A 5,313-nucleotide genomic window follows, 5' to 3' on the forward strand; every position below is an offset into this window, starting at 1 on the left:
CTGAATATATGCTATTTCTCAATGTGGCTTTAATTGAATCCACATGGTTCGTGACGTAGACCGAGTGAAGTTTTGGGTTGCGCTTTTTGGGGAGGTGGGGAGGCAGGATGGTTGGTCAGTGGATAGGTGGGTAAATACAATGACCTGCCCTCTCCGTCCAAGACAAACCTCAACAAAACCTCAGCTGAGAGTAAAGTTCAGTGAGCACCCAGCCTACGTGATGCAGGGTGGATAGCCACTGTTTATTCATTGATGTTTGATTTGTTTTTGACACTGCACTCCATGCAGGGATGTAGCATAATGGCGCGCCATATGGGTATTGAGTGGTGTTCTGAAATGATGGCACCAAATGATGTTGTGAGCGTTTAAAAGACCAGTGATATTGACAGACTGCATTACAAGACCACATGTATGTGGTAGTCAACACGATTGCACATTTTCCAAGACGGATCACTGACCTCCATCAGAACATTTTTTCTTTCTCAATAAATGAAAGAAGGAAGGCGATAGACAAGTAGCCAATATACTCTACCACACGACGAGGAAACAATTTCCATGTTTCATTGTATTCCATTCCATCATTTTCTTCCTCGGGAGGAGAAAAGAAGAAGACAGAGCAGAAAAGATATTTCTTCAGCTTTTCTATCCAGGATAAGAAGAGATGGGGGGTTGAACTGGATGGGTGGTGGGCTGGCGGGGTAAATGATGGCAATTCTCATAGCGAGGCGCAAATAAACTCGAGGCAGCAGAAGTAACTGTTCTCTAGTCAAGCGTGCAGCTGTGGTGGAGCTCCCGCTGGCAGGCAGTTTAGGTGCTGTGCTCGAGACGAGAAAACCTAATCCCGGAAAATATCTCGAGCCAGTCTGCGGAAATTGATCTGCTCCTCGGGGTAAAAATGACTGATTTTAATTTTGCCACCATCCCCATTTGATGGAATCCCTAAGTGTGTTTGTGCTATTCAGTATGTTTTCAGGGGGACATTGCGCCTGGAAAAACTGATGAAAAACGCCACCGAGAGACACACATATAGCCTACGATTGAACTGCATATGGCATGTGATATGGGGTGCTGGCAAAAAAGACAGACGGTTGAAGGGGGGGAATCGCTTACAAATACGAGTATGATTTCCCACCCTAAGGATAAGCGATCAGTGCTGTTTAGATTAAAGTTTTCTTCCCAAAACGGTCCCTGTCTTATGATTTTATGCATGAAATGAATTCTGCAAGCTATAACCCTGCAGTCAATTTGGGTTGCACGGGGAGAAGCTGAAGAGAAAGTAACTCACAACCTGGGAGTGAAAGGAAAAGGGGAAAGGAGAGGTGAAGGTGTGTAGGTCAACACATCGGCCTACTGGCTGGTGTCTAATTTACTTAACCTTCCACGGGCTTATGTCCATTTAAACTCAAAACCGTTTGAAATCCTCTGACATCTCGACCTCAATTAGTAATCCTAACGTCTAATAATTACCACTAAAAGCCAGGAGATGGTACACACACACACACACACACACACACACACACACACACACACACACACACACACACACACACACACACACACACACACACACACACACAGGAGAAGTGGCTTGTGATGTGTGTGTGTGTGTGTGTGTGTGTGTGTGTGTGTGAGTGTGAGTGTGAGTGTGAGTGTGAGTGTGAGTGTGAGAGTGAGAGCGAGAGAGAGATATAGAGAGGACAATAGGTGGAGGCCTCTTTTCCAGGCCTACAGTGGTAGCCTCACCTCGCTCAGCCACCATCAGCATTACCATCCCCATCCTGCCTCCACACCCACACCCACACCCACACCCTCGCCTGCCGGGCTGGCTGGCCCACTTACCGCTGATTAGATTTTCAGGGACATCCACTATACCCTTTTTAAAATGAAGTGCAACTCACCGTCCGAGTCTCTCTCTGTCTCCCCCCACCACCACTCTGTCTCTCCACGTCTGCACTAATGCTATGCAAATGGTTTAATATGAAGATAAAGACTGTTGCGGCATGCCACGCTCTCGCGGTTCAGGGCCCCGGCAGTTCCTGGCGGCTCGCACTAATGAGAAAGGCATTATTCTGGAGTCATTAAACGGTGCCCTCCATGACATCTCTCTCTTCCTTCCTTCCTCTCCTTTTCTCTCTACCTCTCCACTGCCCTCTCTCTCTCTATTTCTCTCCTTCTTTCACTCTCTCCACACCCCAGCCCACCCCAAAGCACTTCGGCCATTAAGGCACTGTACGCACACTTTCTCGGCACCTTTTATCAACAACTCCTAGTTTCTTACACATCACAATGTCACAGAATAGAAAATTACACTCTCCACCCACTGAGAAAATTGCTTTGGAATTGCTTGGTTATAAAGATGTGGGATTTTTTTTGTAAGTGAAGGGGGTGAAAAAAAGACGCGGCGTGAAAAGCATGAACACACATACACATTCAGAGGCACACACACACACGCACACACACACAGAGGCACGTACACACAGAGGCACATGCACACACATTCACACAAACATAATTACCTGAAATGGAAATCTTATTGCGGTCTATTGGCAATTGTTGCTGGTAGTTAGCCAGGGGTTTAATCAACTTCATCATAGGGATTTAATCTCTCTCTCTCTCACTCTCACTCTCTCTCTCTCTCTCTCTCTCTCTCTCTCTCTCTCTCTCTCTCTCTCCCCAGAGGCAGACTGTCGATTCAAAGAAGGGATTGAAAAGCTTACTAGTGATAAAGGAGGATAGCCACTGTTGGCGAGACTCAAACTTGCAAATAGCCAGCGGATCTGGTCACAACAACAGGTGGCCATCCAGATATTGCAGTGGACATGTGTAGCTGGTAGGTGGTGACACAGATGCTTTATTGTGGCCAACAGCCAAGGAAAAGACACAGGACAAGGGGGAGGCCATGGCCTAATGGTTAGGGAGTTGGTCTTTCAATCTGGGGGTTGTAGGTTGGAATCCCACCTCCCTACATCTCCATCTATGTCTGAAGAGCCCTTGAGCAAGGCACATTGCTCCAGGGACTACACAATACCCTGAAAAAAATAACTGGAAGTCGCTTTGGATAAAAGCACCAGCTAAGTGTAATGTAATGTAAAAGTGGGTTGCAGGTTTGAATCCCATATCACTGAATTAAGATGATTTTACATCTCCCCTTGAATTACATGATTGAGTTTTACCTTTCTCTTGTAGTCGTTCTCAGAGTCTAGTCGTGCAAATTTTACCTCCAAGCTGGCATAATCCATTGAATCTGAAATCTGTGAGAGGTGAGCTCATTTCCAAAAATGGTACAGTAACAATGTAATATCACATCATATTGCTCCAAGGACTGTATCTAAAAGTAACAGTAAGCCTCTTTGGATAAACCAGTGTGCTATAAATCGAACACCAGAGAAAAAAGGGACACTTGAGCTCTGCAGCCTTTGGTGCTGCTCACAGTCAAACAAATATTCAAGCTAGTCCACTTCTGAATGACTTGGTCAGAGATGCCTAGAGCTGTGAAAGAGTGTGGTCAATTTTACACCAGGTAGGCTAACTCAGGGGTTCCCAACTTTTTCCAACTTGGGACCCACTTAAAATGTTCACAAATGCTGGGGGACGTCTGCCCAATAAACAATACAACTCAAACGCATATCAACAGCAACAAATATTATTTTGATTTTTAGAAAATGATTTCAGGGCCCACTTGGCCTAGCTTCACAGGCCACCAGTGGATCCCGACCCACAGTTTGAGAATCCACGGGCTAACTAATACTAGTAGTGTGCTATACATGCTTGTGGCTATACTGTACATGGACGACATTCATGGAGAAAGATTTTGAGGCCAAGATGTCCTGAGTATTCAGACTAATTCCTGCATATGTATGAAAGCATCTCAGTATCTTCCGTAGGTCTTACAGTTTTTCTCGATTGGTTTGGCTAATTTCTCAAAACTGAGATGACATTCTCAAAACAACATGGACAAATCCCCAAACCAACTTGCTATTTCCCAAAACAGAATGGCATTTTTCATTGCTTTCATCAAATATCAAATGCTTTGTACATGTCTCAAATGTTTAGTACATCTCTGCAGATGGCTATGTACAAGTACCCTACAGTTGACACATTGAGCATACATTTAGCACATTTTCCAAATGTACTGATCTTGCTTATCTAAAAGAATTAGACAATTCTCTGTGTAATGGCTGCCCTCTCCAAAACATGTTCGCATGATTTCATTGTGTAAGTCATCATATGCAAAGTAGTCTACACAATTATCAAAACAGTCCAGGACACAATATTTTAAGAATGTCATTAAACAGTGAATTCATGACAGTGTTTAACAGGCCAAATGATATTGTAACTTTATTAGTTTGTAGAATTTTTTTTTTACAACCGTGTATAGTACAGTTTCCTCTGTTATTTAGCTAATTTCTTGACATTTTTTCAAACGACATTCTGTTTTGAGCAAATGCTAGTTGCTTTGGGATTTGTCCATGTTATTTTGAGAATGTTATCTCTGTTTTGAGAAATGAGCCAAACCAATGAGAAACCTGTAATATATGGCCATTACTTTCTGTATGTGAATTTACAGTAAAGAAAGTTACTGATAAATGTCCTTGGTAAATTGTCTGTGTTGTCAAACTTCAAGGGTTTCACTCACTTTTTCATTTTTATACATAGCCGAAATCTGTTAGCTGAACGTAGTCCCATAGTGACAAAACATCCAACCATTTTGACTTGCAGTGCTTACACAATGGCAAAGGGACAATGTATTTTGGGGGTACTGATGATATATGTGGGGAAGGAATTTAGTTTTGACATACGGGTAAACTGTTTTTGGAGTGATATGAGCATGTGATGAGGATCCATGAGGTTATGCTGAACCATCCAGTTTATTTTGACAGAAGGACTAAATTAATGCAAATGAGCTAAAGCAATTGAGAAGGATCTATGCCATTTTTATGGTACCGACTATTTATGTGGGAGAAGGATTAGTGCTGATGCAAGAATGAGCTGTTTTGGGAAGTATATGACATTTTGATAGTTATCTGAACTGTTTTGCAGAAGTGTAAGAATGTTTGGCCAAATAACCCAATGGATATAGGAATGTCATCTCAGTTTCAAGAAATTAGCCAAACCAATCGAGAAAAACTGTAGATTACAACATTATTATTGAGTGTCTGGTAGGTAACAACTTTAAAGCGACACTGAACAATTTAATTTCACACCTCTCTTTCTGTTAAATAATTAGTGTTTCTAACCCCCTTTCTTCTCTTCTTTCAGCCGCTCTCTTAGTGTGGTGAATGCTTACAATAATGTTTGGGTGCATGTTTTTTA

This window comes from Engraulis encrasicolus, chromosome 9, assembly GCF_034702125.1.
Source record: "Engraulis encrasicolus isolate BLACKSEA-1 chromosome 9, IST_EnEncr_1.0, whole genome shotgun sequence".
Taxonomy (NCBI): Eukaryota; Metazoa; Chordata; class Actinopteri; order Clupeiformes; family Engraulidae; genus Engraulis; species Engraulis encrasicolus.